This window comes from Oncorhynchus keta, chromosome 33, assembly GCF_023373465.1.
Source record: "Oncorhynchus keta strain PuntledgeMale-10-30-2019 chromosome 33, Oket_V2, whole genome shotgun sequence".
Taxonomy (NCBI): domain Eukaryota; kingdom Metazoa; phylum Chordata; class Actinopteri; order Salmoniformes; family Salmonidae; genus Oncorhynchus; species Oncorhynchus keta.
The window spans coordinates 11,947,029-11,969,271 of NC_068453.1; the positions used below are offsets into that span (position 1 = coordinate 11,947,029).

Genomic DNA, 22,243 nt, shown 5'->3' on the forward strand with positions numbered 1-22,243 from the left:
CCTTGGCACAATAAAGTTATTATATTCTACTCTATCCATAGGCTTCATTAATGGCATTCAGACTTGAAGTTGATACAACAACTATGATAGCTGAGGTTCATAGGTTCTGAACTAATATTCATACCAATCTAACATTTTAGGGTCCATACACAGACCGGCTATATACTGTAGCTAGCTACACATCCATAGGCATACAGTTATTTTTATCCTCCACTACACAATAAGCAAGTAAATAGTTAGCAATGTTACTTCAGCTGCATTGCAAGACAAGCTTACACAATTGTACATTCAATTTGCAGTAAATGCTTTAGCGAGCTAGATTCTTTACATCCACTGTTTCACAAGACGACAGCCTGGTTTTCTCAGGAGTCCCTAAACATTAAACACGAATTACACATGCATTCTCCTAACACTAATGGCTAATGTTAGCTAGTCAGGTTACTTGCCAAACTTTATGACAAAAAAAATATGCACAAACGTTTGTATCTACATTGACAAACATATTCCTCTCAATTGTACTTTTTTTGCTTGACTCGTTAGGACGTTATAGCAACTTACGTTTGGTTCCACCGTAATGTTTTACATCTTTGTTGTAGAACACCACCAGAACACGGGTGGCTCGCGTCAGAATTCGTCATTGGAACCACTCGATATGATTGGTCATATATAAACCTTGGGACCCAAATGCTTAATGAGTGCTCGAACTCCCCCTTGTGGTGTCCAAAACGCTTTTTAACAGCTTCTACACCCAAGACGTAAGACTCCTGAACAGATACCCAGACTATTTGCAGTGTCCCCCCCCCAACCCCCCATTTTTACGCTGCTGCTCCTCTCTGTTTATTATCCATACATAGTCACTTTACCTCTACCTACATGTACATATTATCTCAATTACCTCGACTAACCTGTGCCCCCTCACATTGACTCTGTACCAGTACCCCTTGTATATAGCCTCACTACTGTTATTTTATTGTTGCTCCTTAATTTCTTTGTTATTTTCTTTATTTTAATTTTTAATTTTGATTTATTTTTTACTTCAGTTCATTTTAGTAAATACTTTAACACTTATTTTTCTTAGAACTGCATTGTTTGTTTTAAGGGCTTGTGAGTAAGCATTTCACTGTAAGGTGCTGAATACAACAGGAGTGTAGACATGTGACAAATAAAATTAGATTTGATTTCATTGTCCTTCTGGAAGGTTCTCCCATCTCCACAGAGGAACTCCTGAACTCTGTCACAGTGACCATCGGGTTCTTGGTCACCTCCATAACGGCCAAACGGGCAGCCAGCGGCCAGCTTCTTCCATTTAAGAATGATGGAGGCCACTGAGTTCTTGGGGACCTTCAATGTTTTGGTAACCTTCCCCAGATCTGTGCCTCAATAAAATCATGTCTCGGAGCTCTATGGACATTCCTTCTACCTCATGGCTTGGTTTTTGCTCGGACAATTTGTTGGCTATCAAGGAAATACGATGTCCTCTGATGTTTCGTTCCTTTTCAAGATTACCGTTTTTGTGCAGAGGTTCACGGAACCTTTGTGCTAATGAGCACTACATGTTTGTCATCTGAAAAATAAGACACAACAATACATCATTATTTAACATTCAGTCATCGTTATAATCTACTCTAGCCAATACAGTTGCAAGGAATATAAACAAACTTTCAATAACACACAATAACAAACGTGTATGCCATCTGTAAATATGAATACCATGTTTTAATTACGAGCCTAGTTGGTTCAGCCATGGAAAAAGACAGGAACATTCCCATTAGCCATGATTGGCCGAGATAATGGGTGGGCTGGACATGCCGAGAGATGAGTTCGGATTGGTCTGCCATGTAGCGCACGTCTTTCTATAACATGAGCTGGTCAGTATGTGTAAGTAATTCTTTCTAATGCAGGTTTTTTGAAAGATACCACTTAGTAGAACTACATAAGTGTTGCTCTCCACTTTCTGGAGGACTGAGTTTTGAAATCAGTGGAATGTCCGGTGGAATTGGAGATTGACAGATTTGGGCGTTTGATTGCAAATATGCAGAGAGAGTCGAAAAGATAACCCACAGAAGGCTGTTTTATAAAACACCTGTCTTCTGATTACATCTTAAAATTAAGGGCAACCATGGCATCCGTGACAGAGAGGGAGAAGCGTCCATACATGTATGAGTCTCGCTAGCTACATTTTCAGATATTATACATTTTTAATTTTGTCAAAGTCATTTTCATTTAAAGTTAAAGCGTACTGTTAGCTAGCTAGCTAACGTTAAGTGTATGATCTGTGCAGTAATATTATTCATATATCAGAGTCATTTGCATTGCTAGTTATAGCCTAATGTTAGCTAGCTAGCTAACATTGAACCTGATTGTTTAGCTACCTGCAGATTCATGCAGGGTAGTAATGTTATGAGTTGGGATTATGGTTGATTTGTCTAAACAAAAGGCTCCACTATGCAAGTAACCATTTAACTATAACGTTAGGCCAACAAGACAGTGTCCAAGTTCTAAAATGTTCTGGTAGAATGCCCTGCTTTTATTTAGTCACACTCACAACCGTAAGCTATTTTGTGTAATTGGCTAGCCATTAACTTGTAAATAATGAAACTTTTGTGAGTTTATTTTCCTATAATAATGAAGACAAATGAGCTAAATTTAATATGGGGTCAGCTATATGATACCGTCATTATTTGAACTGGCCAGACAGCTAACTTAACATTAGCTAGCTACCCAACAAGCTAGCAATGAACCAAAACATGGTTTAGAAAGTTACTTTTAGTTGCCTGGTTTGCTAGATTGACAAATACTAAATGAGTTTTTAAACGAGTGGGTTTATTGGTGTTAAAATACTATTTTGGATGACCAGGCTGCTGTCATGCAGCCTGTAGTTTTTGTGTTTATGCTTTTTTATGTTTCTCAACTTTCAAAGCAGACTTACTTTAGTAGTGTATGATATCCCATTTTCTAGCTCTGAGTCTCTACTTTGATCCAATTGTCCATAGAGCTCCGAGAAAGGATTGTGTCGAGGCACAAATCTACAGAATGGTACCAAAAAAATGTCTGGAGCATTGAAGGGTCCCAAGAATGCAGTGGCCTCCATCCTTCTTAAAAAGTTTGGACCCTCCAAGGCTCTTCCAAAAGCTGGCCTCCCGGCCAAACTGAGCAATCGGGGGAGATAGTCAGGATCGAGGGAGTTATGAATGGAGCGAAGTACAGAGAGTTCTGTGATGAAAGTGTGAGAGGATCTGCAGAGAATAATGGGAGAAACTTCCCACATACAGGTATGCCAAGCTGGTAGCTTCATACCCAAGAAGACTCGAGGCTGTAATCACTGCCAAAAGTGCTTCAACAAAGTATTGAGTATAGAGTCTGAATAGTTATGTAAATGTGATGTTTAAGTTTCTGACCTTAAACCTAAATCTCCTAGAAATAGCATTTGACCTTGCGGTGATTAACAAAATATCCCCAGTAGGTACATTTCTTGTTAGTTTACTATTCTTGTAGGCAGTGGCGGTTCTAACTTGTTGGCTCCCTAGACGATCCCCCCCCTTCAGCCCCCCCCCCCCTCCCAAAAACAGACAAACAGAAAATTGTCGCCATATGTGTAATAGCATAGCAAGCAACATAGGCTAGTATAACACTTATGTTTGTTAGCCTATTTAATTACATGCATAATATTATACTCATAAATTAAATTAAATCAAATCAAATTTGATTGGTCACATATACATGGTTAGCAGATGTGAGTGTAGCAAAATGCTTGTGCTTTTAGTTCCGACAGTGCAGTAATATCTAACAAGTAATCTAACATTTTCACAACAGCTATTTTATACACACAAGTGTAAGGGATGAACAAGAATATGTACATAAATAAATATATGGATGAGCAATGGCCGTGTGGCATAGGCAAGATGCAGTAAATGGTATAGAGTACAGTATATACATACGAGACGAAAGTGGCTTTGTTTCAAGTGACTAGTGATACATTTATTACATCCTATTTTTTATTATTAAAGTGGCTAGACATTTGACTTGGTATGTTGGCAGCAGCCACTCAATGTTAGTGGTGGCTGTTTAACAGTCTGATGGCCTAGAGATAGAAGCTGTTTTTTAGTCTCTCGGTCCCTGCTTTGATGCACCTGTTCTGACCTCGCCTTCTTGACAGGTAACAGGTAACTTCTTGGTAACAGGGTGAACAGGCAGTGGCTCAGGTGGTTGTTGTCCTTGACGATCTTCTTGGCCTTCCTGTGACATCGGGTGATGTAGGTGTCCTGGAGCATCATAAGGAAATGACAGCTGCGTACCTTTATCTTTTGCATGTTTCTCCTCTTCTTCTTTCCTCTTTTTCCTAAACTGGGCACCTGATGGCTTAGACCTTTTCTTATCCATTTGTGTTGATTTGGCACTCGAGCATCAATACATTATCCATCCCGCAACACTGTCAACCAAGAGTCGAGAATAAACCAATTCACCTTGGTGGTGTGCAGACTGGTTTTATAATATTCTTAACCATTTCACACAAACCAGAAAAAAATGCAACAATATGTCTATATACAGTACAGTATTATGAATGAATTGTGGTTTATTTGGTAGCATTTCGTAGTGTGACTAATTTTACTAACTGCATTAGTACTGTACAAAGTTAGAGGTGCGCTATATGATAAATTCCCCCACTCCCCCTACCTCGGGCTTCCAGTGGGGAGACCTGAGGTCAACCTCTCCTACTTCTGAGTGGGAGACCTTCCCAGGCAGTAGCCTGCCTAGCTCACAAACTAGAATCAGGGCGCCCACTCTGACAAGGTGATGTGCAAATGAGTGATAGAAAACCAATCGTGCAATGTCACCGTTCCAATTTCTTTTGTGCGGGTGCCCTGTGTCACACCGGCAAGATGCCGCCCTGGGCGGCTGCCCATGTCGACTATACCTAAATCCACCACTGCTTATAGGGACCAGAAGTATAGTTAAACACATCCACACACGGCACACATTACACATTACACATTCACAGTCAACTAAACTTGACTAACAGTTGAATGGCAAGCACTTACCATTGGCAAGTTAATTAATCTGGTCACATCTCTTGACCATCTCCTCAGGGATAAACGCACGATCCGTTTCAATTTCTTGTCCAGCAACACTGACAAATCCCCCCCTCGATTTAGTGAGGCACCATAATTGGCGGATACACCATTTACGTCCTCGGTTGCCTCCTCAAGGTGCCCGGCCTCGACTTCGGTGAGCTCGTCTGTGTCGGTGTCTTGTGCAGAGTTTTCTGATGGTGATGACGCTCTCCAGCTTAGGGTAAAAATGTTGTCGTAAATAAGTTCATGCCACTGATAATCTGAAGCAGCTCCCAGCACAACATTACTATTTAAAAATCGAGCAATTTCACTCTCCCTGGAATCAATCATGTATGATGGGTTTTGATTTGTGAGAGAGTGTAGCCTGACACTTTTTGTTTTCCTGCGGATGATACACTATGGTAACTTAGATTGGGAAAACAGGAAAATCAGTTCTTCCACACCGATCTCAATAAACCATTTCTGTATGGACCTAGCTTTGTGCACGGGGGCTTTGTAATGCTGAAACAGGAAAGGGCCTTCTCCAAACTGTTGCCACAAAGTTGGAAGCACAGAATCGTCGAGAATGTAATTGTATGATGTAGCGTTAAGATTTCCCAGCACTGGAACTAAGGGGCCTAACCCGAACCATGAAAAACATCCCCAGACCACTATTCCTCCTCCAACAAACTTTATAGTTGTCACTATGCATTGGGGCAGGTAGTATCCTCCTGGCATTCGCCAAACCCAGATTTGTCTGTTGGACTACCAGATGGTGAAGCGTGATGGTCTACCAGAAAGTCCACCAGATGGTCCACTGCTCCAGAGTCCAATGTTGGCAAGCTTTGCACCACCCCAGCCAACGCTTGGAATTGCGCACGGTGATCTTAGGCTTGTGTGTGGCTCCAGACCAACAGTTTTTGTGCTGACATTGCTTACAGAGGCAGTTTGGAACCCGGTAATAAGTTATGCAACCGAGGACAGACGATTTTTACACGCTACGTGCACTCGGCTGTCCCGTTTTGTGAGTTTGTGTGGCCTACCACTTTGCGGCTGAGCCGTTGTTGCTCCTCGACATTTTCACTTCACATTAACAGAACATACAGTTGACCGGGGCAGATCTAGCAGGGCAGAAATTTGACGAACTGACTTGGTGGAAAGGTGATGATGATCCCATGATGGTCCCACATTGAAAGGCCATTCTACTGTCAATGCTTGTCTACAGAGATTGCATGGCTGTGTACACCTGTCAGCAATGGGTGTGGCTGAAATAACTGAATCCACTCATTTGAAGGGGTGTCCACATAGTTGTTTATATAGTGTATATACAGTCACTAAATAGTTTAATTCATTTATGATTTCAGAAGAGGGCAAGGTTTTAATAGTGCACATAAGATAGTGCCGCGACAGCCTAATGTGACGGCAAGTGTTACAAGTTGGCATCCACCAAACCAATGTGTGTTACGTCCGTTGTTGGAATGAGACAAAGGTGCAGCGTAGGTAAGTGTACATCTTTCTTTATTTGATGACACCAAAAATATATGCACGCGCGCACGCACGCGCACGCACGCACGCACGCACGCACGCACGCACGCACGCACGCACGCACGCACACACACACACACACACACACACACACACACACACACACACACACACACACACACACACACAGTTTTGCAGGCGTTCTGCAATAACTATACCAAATCAAGATCCCACAAACTAAGGTGGAAAACAGGCTGCCTAAGTATGATCCCCAATCAGAGGCAACGATAGACAGCTGCCCCTGATTGGGAACCGTACCCGGCCAACAAAGAAATAGAACACATAGATTTCCCACCCTAATCTCACCCTGACCGAACCAAAATATAGAATAAAAAGGATCTCTAAGGTCAGGGCTTGACAATGTGAATGTGCTCCTCCTACATTTATAAGGTTAAAAACTATATTTATCCTCTGAGTTTGGCAGTAATACATACATACTATGAAAGCAAAGACATTGTTTTGTTAAAACCAAATTAAATCCCCAAAGAGCGAAAAATCAAAATGTTGATAAAAACATAATTTATGTGCAAATTAGTCATTGCAACTTCTGACTGATAATGATAGTTTGTCACAAGTAACCCATAGAGATAGGAGTGGAATGTTGATGACAACGGGTAAACTTAAAGGCCCAATGCAGTCATTTTTTTATCATTATCAAATCCTTTCTGGCTAACGTACCTTACTGTAGTAGATTTCCATTAAAATTGGTAACAATTGCTTTTTTTTTGCATAAAACTATTTATCAAACAAGAATCTTGCTCGGATTGTCTGGGAGTGGTCTGAGTGGGGAGGAGAACACTGAGAACTAGCTGTTACTGGCAGAGAGGTTTGGAACTTTCTTTGTCTTAAGGATCGGACCCTTTTTTTCAATTTTCGCCTAAAATGACATACCCAAATCTAACCAATTTACCGCAAAGCGATATCATGATGGAATGCCGAAACTCCCGCACATGCAAACCTGCGTAGATTGTATTTTCAACCAGCAACAATCAGGAAATAACACTGATAAAATGTGTTCACAGTTTTACAGTGTTAGTTTCATCAACTGTTGTACAATATGATACAATGTAATGTAATACACTGGGAGTCAGATGCAGAAGAAGAGTTTAATAATGAATCGCTGCAGATGAACAAACCATGAGCCGCGTACAGGACATGAGAGAAAACAATACTACCTAAACACTGCCTATTGATGGCTAAACAAAGGGGAAATAATCAAGGAGCTAATGATGACCAGGTGTGCGTAATGATGGGGAGCAGGTGTGCATAATAATTGTTGCAAGGGCCGGTGGTTATTAAACCTGCAAGGTCGAGTACTGGAGAGAGGGAGCGGGTGTAGACGTGACATACAAAACCTAGTAAAACTGCATTTTGACTGCACTGGGCCTTTAAGCTATAACTGTCAGCTAAAATTGTATACAGTTGAGTTGGAAGTTTACATACACTTAGGTTGGAGTCATTAAAACTTGTTTTTCAACCACTCCACAAATGTCTTGTTAACAAACTATAGGTTTGGCAAGTCGGTTAGGACATCTACTTTGTGCATGACACAAGTCATTTTTCCAACAATTGTTTCCTGACAGATTTTTTCACTTATAATTCACTGTATCACAAATTCAGTGGGTCAGAAGTTCACATACACTAAGTTGACTGTGCCTTTAAACAGCTTGGAAAACTCCAGAAAATTATGTCACGGCTTTAGAAGCTTCTGATAGGCTAATTGACATCATTTGAGTCAATAGTCAATACCTTCAAACGCAGTGCCTCTTTGCTTGACATCATGGGAAAATCAAAAGAAATCAGCCATGACCTCAGAAAACAAATTGCAGACCTCCAAAAGTCTGGTTCATCCTTGGGTGCAATTTCCAAACGCCTGAAGGTGCCACGTTCATCTGGACAAACAATGGTAGGCAAGTATAAGCACCATGGGACCACGCAGCCACCATACCACTCAGGAAGGAGACGCGTTCTGTCTCCTAGAGATGAACGTACTTTGGTGCGAAAAGTGCAAGTCAATCCCAGAACAACAGCAAAGGACCTTGTGAAGATGCTGGAGGAAACAGTTGCTAAAGTATCTATATCCACAGTAAAACGAGTTCTATATCGACATAACCTGAAAGGCCGTTCAGCAAGGAAGAAGCCAGTGCTCCAAAACCGCCATAAAAAAAGCCAGACTACAGTATGCAACTGCACATGGAGACAAAGATCAAACTTTTTGGATAAATGTCCCCTGGTCTGATGAAATGAAATAGAACAGTATGGCCATAATGACCATTGTTATGTTTGGAGGGAAAAGGGGGAGGCTTGCAAGCTGAAGAACACCATCCCAACCGTGAAGCACAGGGGTGGCAACGCCATGGCAGCAACCATGATGCACGGGGGTGGCATGTTGTGGGGGTGCTTTGCTGCAGGAGGGACTGGCAGCATACTTCCAAAGTTGTGGCAAAATGGCTTAAGGACAACAATGTCAAGGTATTGGAGTGGCCATCACAAATCCCTGACCTCAATCCTATAGAAAATGTGTGGGCAGAACTGAAAAAGCGTGTGCGAGCAAGGAGGCTTACAAACCTGACTCAGTTACACCAGCTCTGTCAGGAGGAATGTGCCAAAATTCACCCAATTTATTGTGGGAAGCTTGTTGAAGGCTACCCAAAACATTTTACCGAAGTTAAACAATTTAAAGACAATGCACCAAATACTAATTGAGTGTATGTTAACTTCTGACCCACTGGGGATGTGATGAAAGAAATAAAAGCTGAAATAAATCATTCTCTCTACTAATACTAGACATTTTACATTCTTAAAACAAAGTGGTGATCTTAACTGACCTAAGACAGGGGATTTTTACTGGCTAAGGTGTATGTAAACTTCTGACTTCAATTGTACATATAATGACTAAGGACTATCATCATTTAATCACCATCTGTAACGGCTTTCTTGTGGAGAAGGAGAGTCGGACCAAAATGCAGCGTGATGATGATTCATGATATTTTAATGAAGGAAAAAACTGTACATGAAGAAACTACAAAATAATGAAATAATGAAAACCGAAACAGCCCTATCTGGTGCAAACACAAAGACAGGAACAATCACCCACAAAACACTCAAAGAATATGGCTGCCTAAATATGGTTCCCAATCAGAGACAACGATACACACCTGCCTCTGATTGAGAACCACTCCAGACAGCCATAGACTTTGCTAGAAAACCCCACTAAGCTACAATCCCAATACCAACACACCGCATACAAAAACCCCATGCCACACCCTGGCCTGACCAAATAAATTAAGATAAACACAAAATACCTCGACCAGGGCGTGACACCATCATATAATCTATATATTTTGTTCTAAACATTTAAAATATCAGAAATATCATGCAATTTTACTCAAATTTTACTGATATACTGTATATTGATAATATATTATATTGATAATGACTAGGTGTACATTACATTGCATGCTGTAAGTAAAACAACGTTGGCTAAATTATTTCAATGAGCACTTACAACATTCAACATGTCAATCAATGGTAGTTATAGACAAAAGGGAAATGTATCACTTTTCACAGATAAAATAGAACATGGACAGACAGTCCTTATCACTCCACTTGTTTCCCGCCACAGTTGCCATGGCACCACAGTGGTGGGACAGAGGCTGTTCTGGCTGTCTGTCCCCCTCCCAGTTATTCCAGTACCCTGTTAGTGGCAGCCCATTGGTCCAGACCCAAAACCCAAAGACACGACTCTGTCTCAGACCCATCCACACGGGACCGGGGACACCAGCACACCTCAGGTTCTGCTCCACAACCCTCTGGTCATTTTCAGATTCAATACGCAGCAGTCCATGGTAGTTATTATTGCAGTGGTTCAGAGCTTGTTCCCAGGTTTTTCTTTCCTCAACGATCTTCACCAAGTCTGAAGGAGTTCAATTCATAAGGGAAAAATAAAGGGTTCTTTTTTATTATTTTAACAGTTTTATAACCCTTGCACTGATACATGTCAAAAATGCATATTGTCCCATCTTACTCCGAACTATGTTGAAATATTGGCAGAAATAATAAAAAATGATTTGGATAGTAATTTTACCCTTATTATCAATAGCGTAAAGTTATCCTGTATCCTACTCATGGTTGGACTTTTCCATTTGGACTTCCACTCACCCTCATAACATAATGAAGCTCCTTGGTTTGCACTCTCAAGAGCTATCAGTCTTCCAGGATTAATTAATTTTACATAGGGTTGGTCATCACTTGGGTCCTCGTACCAGTTTCTATAGGCAGATCTCCCTCCATCAGACCACTCCCAGTCATCATTCAGCAGGCGGGTCAAGAAAGGAGTTTGGCTTTATGTATTTGCCTGTAGGTGGTGACAATTGAGCTTCATCAAAAAGGTTTTCATTGGACAAATTCTGTCTGTGCTCTTTGCGATTGAGACCTATCCAGGCGATGTAGCTGCCGTTAGATGTCATTAACTCTACCAGCTGCTCAGCTTCCTCCTGATTGTATACAGTGATAAGATCAGTATAGTGGTTTCGGCAGTAGTTCCGTGCCTCTGTCCAAAATAAATATTCATGAATGAGATGGAACTGTCTGAGGTGGCTGAGCGCAGCTGTGAGGAAAACACCTGAGGACAGAAACAATTTGATTAAGTTCAATGTTAGCATGACCAACAAAAGAAGCATAAATTCTAAGAAGTTTGGGTAACACTTAATTTTAAGGGTCCATATTACAGTGTAATAACATATGTATTTACAGTAACAACTATTGTAGTTAACTGTAACAGTTCATACTTAAAGTGTAATAACAACATGTAACTGGTAGTAATTGCAGTACGTAATTTCAGAGGTGTAACAATGAATGCTTGTTACTATGATTGTTACAAATGGCCAGGTGTTCACTAAATTAACCAGCTTAGTGTTTTGCTTCTTCTCAGATGCATACAGTAACAGCTGTCACAAAGGTTTTGATCCCTCGTGGATGTGTTGGGTGTCTGAGAGATTATAGCCTATGCTCAATAGGCTCAAATGATTTACCATTGAATGTGCACTGTTCAAACTATATCTCCACTCAGTGTTGTTGCGTGTAACATCTGGGTCATTTAACAATAAGGTACAGAAATAAAGTGAAACTTCCAGAAGCTTTAAAATGAGCCAGGTTGTCAGGATGGGTAATGTACAGTATAAGTACACACAAGTAAGTACCCCTCAATATACACATTTTAACTTGCTAAATCCTGTGTACATCTAGTAATTACATTGTACTTATGCAGCTATTACATGTACTCTGTAATATACTAGTGTGCTTATCCTCCCACTTGGATGGTGCTTCCAGAAACTTTAAAATTAGGGCCAGGTTGTCAAGATGGGTAATGTACTCTTCTGGATCCTGGACTTCATGACGGGCCAACCCCAGGTGATGACGGTAGGAAACATCACTCCCATCACGCTGACCCTTAATACAGGGGCCCCAAATGGGTGTGTGCTTAGTCCCCTCCTGTACTCCCTGTTCACCCACTACTGTGTGGCCATGCACGACTCCCAACACCATTATCAAGTTCGCTGACAACACGACAGTGGTAGGCCTGATCACCGCCGACGATGAGTTAGCCTACAGGGAGGAGGTCAGTGACCTGGCAGTGTGGTGCCGGAGCAACAACCTCTCCCTCAACGTCAGCAAGACCAAGGAGTTGATTGTGGACTACATGAAACAGGGGTCTAGCACGCAGACATCTACAGTTTTGCAGTGGAGCAGATAGACAGCTTCAAGTTCCTCAGTGTCCAAATCACTAAAGACTTCAAATGGTCCACACTCACAGTCGTGAAGAAGGCATGACAGTGCATCTTCCCCCTCAGGCGGTTGAAAAAGTTTGGCATGGGCCCTCAAATTCTGAAAAGGTTATACAGCTGTACCAATGAGAGCATATTGACTGTCTGCATCACTACTTGGTATGGCGATAGTACCTCCGTCGAACGCCTGGCGCTACAGACGTTTGTGTGGACAGCCCAGTACATCACTTGGGCTGAGCTCCCTGCCATCCAGGACCTCTATATCAAACGGTGTGAAAAGAAGTGCTGGAACATTTTTACAAACGCCAACCCCCCAAGCCATAGACCGTTTTTTTCTGCTGCCACATAGCAAGAGGTACCGGTGCATCAAGTCTGACACCAACAGGCTCTTGAACATGTGTTAACGTGTGTTAATAACACTGTGTCATGACTGGCCTGTTCGGGTCAGGTTACCGTGAACCACACTCCTACAAGAGACATCTCTCACACCCGCCAGAGGGGGAGAGATCGACAGGTATGGAGGTGTTTTTTTTATGACACCTTACGCCCATTGTAAATCTTAAGGCAGCAGACACAATCCAAAATGGAATGCATGATGGGCCCATGGAGAACCTTCCTCAGAACAGTAACATGCAAAAAACTTTTGGGACAATATGTACCGTCAGCCAAAATTGTAGTAATGACGATAGATGGGATATGAAAATGAATGTTGTTTTTGTTATGTTATTAAAACTTAAATGACAACGTTATAATGAAAACATTGTAATTTGAAGAGTTTTCACAATATGTACCTGATGTTTGCGTACTGTATGTTGTGTGGAAAATATCCAGATCAAAGGGAATGTTTTTGTAAAGATGAAATGTAAAGTTGGTTGTCTAAATTGGATCTGAGTAAAATCCAGACGTTGCCTCGTAACTAGTTGCGCCCAGAGAACCTGCCCTAAAGGCGGAAATGCCCATTTCTGACCCGAGTGTACAAAACATGTTAAGTTAAGAATTAACATATCAGACTAGGTGACCATGGTCTGAGTTGTAACCCTAAAACGCAACATGAGGTTGAGGAAGACAAAGGAATGTCTTAATCTATGCTATGGATGAGTAGCTGTGTCTAAGAGGGTGAATTCAAGCAGACCCACCCGGTTACCACTCTCAAAGGAATCGTGTGTCTACACTGCTTTTATTCCTACACTGGAGCCCTGAACTAAACCGCTGAACGTACTCAGAAGTCCCCATTTCAGAACAATGGCGAGGAAACCTACCACTGGTTTCCAGTGGTTTGCAGAAGAGGATGTCTTCCTTATTGACCCCCCCATAAGCGTAATGGACATACTGTGTACCAGGAGCTGTGCCAAGCCCACCATGTCTGTTGACTCATCCAGCTGTAACTCATAGAATTCACTAGCTTGTATGCAAAGCAGTAATTGTTTCAAAACATCTCCTGTCACTGATGCGTCGTGAAACAGTGTTGTTTGATGAAGTCATTGTCTGTATAGTTTTTTTGCCCTTTTCCCCCAGCATTGTCCCAGCCATATCTGTGGCAGCAGGAAGAATTAAGTCCTCCACAATAGTATGGGGCTTGCCTGTCCTAGCCACTCGGTAGCTCATCATATAAGACGCTTCTAGCCCCTTCTTATTAATGGTATCTGTTGCTTTTATACATGTCTTACTACTCGAAAGTCCTTTTAATTCTCGCTCTAATTTACCAAATTGGCATGTTTTGTTTCTAAATGTCTGCGCTAGATTTAAGGTTTCATCAAGTTGTGAGATAGTACTTTTCAACATATAACACTGTGGCTGAGGAAAGGCACCTCTCCCAATACAAGTAAACCCCAATCATGGTAGTTCTCATCATATTTGCACCTCTTTGATGGTCTAATATCCCTTAAGAATTTCTACATAATGGTTGATATTCACCAAACTACACTACCGTAATCAGAATGAATAAAATTCATTGAGAGGAGGGGAATGTATTTCACAGTATTTTACTGTAATTATAAGAGATTGGTGTAAGAAGGTTGGCTGAACTTTACAGTAAACCTTTCAGTAATGTACTGTTAAACCAAAGTTTCTTTGGAATTTACTTAAACATACTGTACACAGTAAAAACAGTGTAGCACTCAAAATACAGCAATTTTCCCACAATGCATCATCATTTACAGTATGCTGCAGTAAAACATTTCAGCATTTTTTATTTACTGTTGGCAATACCTAAAATTCCCAAATAAATTTAGAGTTTTCCATTACAGTTTACAGTAGGTTGAGTGAATCCTTACCAGCTGAGAGTAGGAGCAGGAGAGGTGTCATGTCTATGGTGGCAGCAGGGTCAGGAGAGACAGAGGAGAAGTGATAGGATGCTGTATGATAGGATGATGTATGAGGATATGTGTAAAAATGTATGTGTTTGAGTTTGCACACTTTGACCATTAGTATTTTCAATCAAGAAATCAAGATCAGAACACTAACACATTGAAAGTTCCACATTTCAATTCCCCAAATTCTCCGTCTCCACTTTATCAACATAACAAGTATATTATAGCAATACTGCAATGTGTCAAACAAATTCCAAATCCAGCTGTATCTAGAAAACTGACTTGTCCTTTTGAGTTACATGCATTTAGTAACCTGACAAACTGTTACAGTGTTATCATTATCTCAGATAAATTGTTATGTCTCACCTGCTGTGGGCTGTGTAGAGAATGATACGGTCTTGGCAGTGTAAATTATGACTGTCTCTGGCCTGTGTAGAATGAAGGGTTTGATCCTTGTGATTGGAGAAGTCTAATGATAACTTGGTTATTTAGTATTAATAGTGTTCTTGTTTTGCCTACCTAAACATATAATGTAAATCCTGGAGAGAGTGATGACACATGTTTTACATGAGCAAAACATTGGGACACTGGTAGGCAAAAGAGTTGGTAACCACAGATGGCACGCAGCCTATTTCCTTAATTTTACCACCCCCCTCACCGAGATGAAGGTCAGTTGTGTATCTACATATGTAGGATTTTAATTTGAGCCAGTTTAAAATACTCCTGCACCAATAGGTAATGTGAATTACTACGTGAATGAATGGACATTTCTGTAGGGGTTGATATATTTCTTGTAAGAGAAATTAAGTTTGACATTTTAAAGTGGAAATTTCAATCTTCGGAAGCCTTTTTGAACCTCAAATACACTACAAGTTTAACCGCATTGAAGGGAAGTTCTCCTGCAACAGGTTGGGTCAAATTAAGACCCTACATCTGTGATATAGAAAATGAGGTTGGCTTCGTACACAACTAAGGTCATACAACAGATGTACAACACATTTGACAGAATGGATGTGATACAAGGGATATGGTTGTGATACAACTGAGAGTTTGTCTGCACAAAAATGACTACACAACCATTGTGCGATGTCTGTGCGACTGTTGTGTAACTATTTTTGTGCAGACAAACTATCTGTTGGATCAAAACAGTTATGGCAAATGTCTTGTGCATCAGTTGTACAAACTGAGTGTGTACGGGGTCAGAGATGGATACCAGAAACCATTTTGAATAAACTATCTACTAACTAGGTACATTTAATATATTGCTGTGTGGTTTAATTTTAAAAAGTGTTCCTGGGGAAGCTAATGCTAACATACACAATCTTAATGTCATTTCCCGCTGATCACACATTAGAAGGCCATTTTATATTATGGACATACAGTGCCTTCAGAAAGTATTCACACACTGACTTTTTTCACATTTTCTTGTGTTACAGCCTGAATGTAAAATGCATTAAATTCAGATGTTGTGTTACTGGCCTACACACAATACCCCATGATGTCAAAGTGGACTTTTGTTTTTACGGATGAATTACAAATGAAAAGATGAAATGTCTTTAAGTCAATAAGTATTCAAGGACTTTGTTATGGCCTAAATAAGTTCAGGTGTAAACATTTGCTTAACAAGTCACATAATAAGTTGCATGGACTCTGTGTGCAATCATGTTTTTCGAATGACTACCTCATCTCTTTACCCCACACATACACTTGTCTGTAAGGTTCCTCAGTCAAGCAGTGAATTTAAAACACAGATTCAGCCACGAAGACCAGGCACCTATTGGTAGACTGCTAAAGATATAAAAATAAACAGACATTGAATATCCCTTTGAGAATGGTGAATTTACAGTTTTTTTCTGATTGCTTAGGCACCATCTTTGAAACTATATGCTATTTTTGCAAAACTCTACACACTAACCACAAAACCCTACACCAAACCAGCAAAACATACATATCTTGCAAAAGCAAATAATTATTGCAAAAGTTTTCAAACTATTTTTTTTTAAATTGTGTTTTTGCATCAATACAGTACACACAAATCCTCATTTGAACAAGCACACGAAACACCAACTATGCACTGATAGTATAAATTAAAAACACCTTTGCTTTTTCTGTGTGCAGGGCATAGCAGTTTGCAGTAAAGTTTTGTCATACATGTCGTAAACACAAATACACACAGATATACAAATATGTAAAGTATGGATGTGTATTCCCGAACATAACACACTATCAATACAAATGAGGGGGAAAAGTATTTATTTTATTTTCTCAAAATGATCTAACACTCCTCAAACAACAAAAGTGCAGTAGAAGAAAACAGAAACATTTGTGCTAAAAAGAATAGAACATAACTTTTTGGGGCTACTTTCGCCTTCTTTGTGGGTCTGCCCATTAGACTTCATCCACTTCACATGCAATGTTGTCCTGAACTAGGCAGCGTGGAAAGTATGGCCTGGAGTGCTGAATCCAGGCCTGGCATGACCCCTGATCGATGTCTCCACAAGCCTCCTCCATTGCCTGTAGAAGGGGTATGTGTTGGTGGGGCTGGTGATCATACACCTTCCACCATGCAGAGAAGAATTACTCAATACGATTCAAGAATGGAGAGTATGGGGGAGATTGAGTGCGATGAAAAGTGGGTGACCTGTGAACCAATTGTGGATCACAGCAGCCCGGTGGAAACCAACATTGTCCCAGATGATAACGTACCTGGGCTGCTGTGGCCCCTGGTCATTAGGGATTAGTCTGTTGTGGAGGGTGTCCAGAAATGTGATGTTTGCAGTGTTGTATGGGCCTAGGATTGCATGATGGTGAAGGACGCCATTTTGACTAATAGCCGCACACATTGTTATGTTACCTCCACGTTGTCCTGGGACGATGATGATGTTTGTGCGGTGTCCGATGGTATTTCTGCCGCAGACCCTTGTTTTTGCAAGGTTGACACCTGCCTCGTCCACATATATTAGCTCATAATGCACTGCATCTGCTTCTAGCTGTATGACTCTGTGAAAGAGACAAGACAAAACAATGTAGCGCAGTACGAAAAGACAGGGATCAGTCAATATCATAGCACCAAACCCTTCCAGATCCAGTTCCAATACTAGGATACTATAGCTTACCTGCACATATTCATATCTCAGTTGTTTTACAAGGTCTGAGTTTCTTTCAAACGGGACTCTGTACAGCTGCTTCATCCTAATTATATTGCGTTTCAGTAGATGAGGCAGTGCAGAGAGACTCACTCTGTTTCAGTAGACGAGACAGTGCAGAGAGACTCACTCTGTTGACGTTTTGGAATTTGGTGTTATCTGCCATAATGTGGTCCTGCAGTTCTCTGAGTCTGATGCAGTTATTTGCAATGACCATTTTTACAATGTGGGTCTCCTGATCTGGGGTGAACAGTCGACCTCTTCCCCCAGTCGCTTCGATTTCATCAGTTATTGTGTTCCTGACTCCCCTTCCTCTTCCTCTTCCCCGTCCACTCATTCTCCACTGTCCTACTTCATCTCTTCCTTCTCCTTCTCCTCCTCTTCCTTCACCTCCTCATCCTCCTCCTCGTTGTCCTTGTCCTCCTCTAGTTCTTACCCCCTCTTACTCTCTGTCCAATATTGGCCTTCATTGTTGTCCAAACCAAATGTTTACCTGTGGCCTATTTATAGTACTCAAGCTCTGATTTGTAAGTGAACTCATCATCTAAAAGTGTTTTCACATGTGTCAATGTGGAAGGGCAATTGGTGAAATAGTGTAGCAATGTAGAGACCCATTTTTATAGTTTTGCTAGAAGTGTGTTATTAAATTGGAAACAGTGTAAAGCAGGGAACATGCATTCAGTTTGACACACTTGGTAAATGCATTGGCTACAAGTGTTAATGGCTTCAGAGAAAGTGCTTCAAGAATCACTAAGTGTTTAAGCATTCAGAAAAAAACTGTAAGCTCTTGGAATGTTGAAATATTGGATGAACTAATTAAAAACCATTTGGATTGCAATTTTACCCATATTATGACTACCATAAAGTTATCCTGTATCGTACTCATGGTTAGACTTTTCTATTTGGACTTCCACTCACCCTCATAGCATAATGGAGCTCCTTGGTTTGCTATCAGTCTTCCAGGTTGAATTAATTTTACATAGGGTTGGTCATCACTTGGGTCCTTGTACCAGTTTCTATAGGCTGATGTCCCTCCATCAGACCACTCCCAGTCATCATACAGAAAACCGATCCAGAAATGAGTGGTGGTGATCATCCCTCTCTTCTTCACAGCCTCCTTCTGTCTATTGTTCCTGACGCTGACCAGGTCAGTTTACTCCTCTCTGCAGTAACTCTGAGCCTCATACCACACTCTAAAACATGATAGGTTTAAAACAGCACAATTAGGGTAAATATTGGACAGAACACACGTTGGGTTATTTTGAACCAGCCAGTTGGGTCTCTTAGTTGGTTTGTTGGGGTATTAATGTTGGGATATTGAGCTATAATAATTATAATATATGCCATTTAGCAGACGCATTTATCCAAAGCGACTTACAATCATGCATACATTATACGTATGGGTGGTCCCGGGAATCGAACCCACTACCCTGGCGTTACAAGCGCCATGCTCTACCAACTGAGCTACAGAGGGACCACTGAGCTACAGAGGGACCACCGGGTCAGATCAGAAGACTGGAGGCATGGCTTAGTGGGAGCTTGGCTTTCAATTAGATATTTTTGGCCACCCATGAGAGCACATTTAGTTCTAGTTCGTGTTGTGTTGTATTGTCATCACATTTTCAAGTTTACCACTGACACTTCTGTATCTTTTGTCAGACTTACACAAGGGTGTAGGGTCTGTGACTATCATTAAATGTCAAGACTGTTATTTTATCAAATCAATTCTCTATCTGCAAATATTATTAGGTGATTAAACCTCTTTAGGGAATGTGAGACGCTAGCGTCCAACCTGGCCAACATCCGGTGAAATTGCAGAGCGCCAAATTCAAAAAATAGTGTTATACATTGGCTTAAATATGAACTTCTTGGAAATCCAGCCGCTGTGTCAGATTTCAAAAAAGCTTTACGGCGAAAGCATGCAATGCGATTATCTGAGGACAGCGCCCAGCACACTAAAGCATATGTGGCAGATTAAAGGAAATACTCATAGCCTGTTATATATTAAAAAGTATTAGTAAGTTCATAGTATGTGAGGATCTTAGATATTTTAAGGTTAAAAAGATCATGCATTCAGTATTAGTTGATACAGATTGATAACATTCATATAATTGTGTTAAAAGTTCAAATCAGTCAAGCGTACAAAGGGTACGAATTGTGAGAGGAACGTGTAAACGTTATATTGATTACTTTATTTTGTGGTGCCTAATGGAAGGGTAGAAATGATAATCTGTGATCTACTAAATGCTATTAATCTATGAGCCTAAGATCGATTGCTCTGGTCTCCACCCAAGTTCCCCGGGAAATCGGTCTTTCCTCATTGCACTAAAAGTTCTCATTGAGGAAACAATACCGTATCACTCTCGTGATTATTTCTCCCCTTTTTCAGGTACGTTATTGATGATAAAAAAGAGTAATTTAAATGTAATAACTCGCTAACATGTCAAGAGTGTTTAAGGTGTGTCTTAGTAACATCTTGAGGAAGTTAGAGTTAAGTTTTCAGAGAGTAATATGAGCCCTGCTCGTTTGCAGCGAAGAATAGCTTCGTACTGAGAGTAACTGCCATTTAATGTCGATTGTGAATGAACATGTGCGTTGTTAATAAGGTATTTTGCGGTGTTATTTGTATAATGGTTTGTCAAACACTTTATTGTGTAACGGTTTTCGTCTTCCTCCTCTGACGAGGAGGAGTAGTAGGAAGGATCGGAGGACCAATGCGCAGTGTGGTAAGTGTTCATTATATTTATTTATAACTCAGAACATGAAATAATAAAACAACAAAGAGAATGAACTGAAACTGAAACAGTCCTGTACGGTGCATACATAAAACAGAGAACAGAAAATAAACACCCACGAAACACAATAGAAAACAGGCTACCTAAATACGGTTCTAAATCAGGGACAACAATTGACAGCTGCCTCTGATTGAGAACCATACCAGGTCAAACACAGAAATAGCAAATCATAGAAAAACGAACATAAACATAAACATGGTGGACCCCACTCCACCATGGTCCTTCTCCGCCTCTTTACCCGCCTCCGTGGCCTCTTTAACGCGGCGACCCTTGCCGCCGACCTCGGACTGGGGACCCAAGCCACGGGTCCCGAATGGACGGGAGATTCCGACAGCACCGGATGGACGGGAGATCCCGGCAGCACTGGACGGACGGGAGATCACGTCAGCACCGGACAGGCGGGAGACTCCGGCAGCTCCGGAGTGAAGGGCGATTCTGGCAGCGCCGGCATGACAGGCGATTCTGGCAGCTCCTGGCTTACGGGCGGCTCTGGCAGCTCCTGGCTGACTGGCGGCTCTGGCAGCTCCTGGCTGACTGGTGGCTCTGGCAGCTCCTGGCTGACAGACGGGAGTCTCTGGCAGCAGCTCAGGACAGACGGGAGTCTCTGGCAGCAGCTGAGGACAGACGGGAGTCTCTGGCAGCAGCTCAGGACAGACGGGGGTCTCTGGCAGCTCAGGACAGACGGGAGACTCTGGCAGCTCAGGACAGACAGGAGACTCTGGCAGCTCAGGACAGACGGGAGACTCTGGCAGCTCAGGACAGACGGGAGACTCTGGCAGCTCAGGACAGACGGGAGACTCTGGCAGCTCAGGACAGATGGGAGACTCTGGCAGCTCAGGACAGATGGGAGACTCTGGCAGCGCTGGGCATGAGGAAGACTCTGGCAGCACTGGACAGGCGGGAGCACCTGTAGGGAGGAGACGGAGAGACAGCCTGGTGCGGGGGGCTGCCACCGGAGGGCTGGTGCGTGGAGGTGGCACTGGATAGACTGGACCGTGAAGGAGCACTGGAGCTCTTGAGTACCGAGCCTGCCCAACCTTACCTGGTTGAATGCTCCCCGTAGCCAGGCCAGTGCGGCGAGGTGGAATAGCCCGCACTGGGCTGTGCTGGCGAACTGGGGACACCATGTGTAGGGCTGGTGCCATGTACGCCGGCCCGAGAAGACACACTGGAGACCAGATGCGCAGAGCCGGCTTCATGGCACCTGGCTCGATGCCCACTCCAACCCGGCCGATACGAGGCGCTGCTATGTACCGTACCGGGCTATGCCTGCGCATCGGGGACACCGTGCACCTCACGGCATAACACAGTGCCTGCCTGGTCCCCCTCTCTCTACGGTAAGCATGGGGATTTGGCTCAGGTCTCCTACCTGACTTAGCCACACTCTCTGTGTGCGTCCATCCCCAAGACATTTTTGGGGCTGCCTTTCGGGCTTCCAACTGTGCTGCCGTGCTGCCTCCTCATACCACCGCCTCTCGGCTTTTGCTGCCTCCAGCTCTGCCTTGGGGCGGCGATACTCTCCCGGCTGTACCCAGGGTCCCTTGCCATCCAGGATCTCCTCCCATGTCCCGGAGTCTGGAGAACGCTGCTGCTGCCCGTTACCACGCTGCT

At 42.2% G+C, this 22,243-nt stretch overlaps 1 long non-coding RNA gene across 1 annotated transcript; it reads right to left on the minus strand.

Moving 5' to 3' along the window:
• Window positions 1-9,570: 9,570 nt before the first annotated feature.
• LOC118366227 (uncharacterized) lies at window positions 9,571-15,218 on the minus strand. The gene is made up of 4 exons (XR_004821909.2): window positions 15,058-15,218; window positions 14,656-14,736; window positions 10,758-11,220; window positions 9,571-10,512 (listed from the first exon to the last, which is right to left on the minus strand). It is a non-coding gene; the product is annotated as an uncharacterized LOC118366227 (long non-coding RNA).
• Between the last annotated feature and the right edge of the window lie 7,025 nt (window positions 15,219-22,243).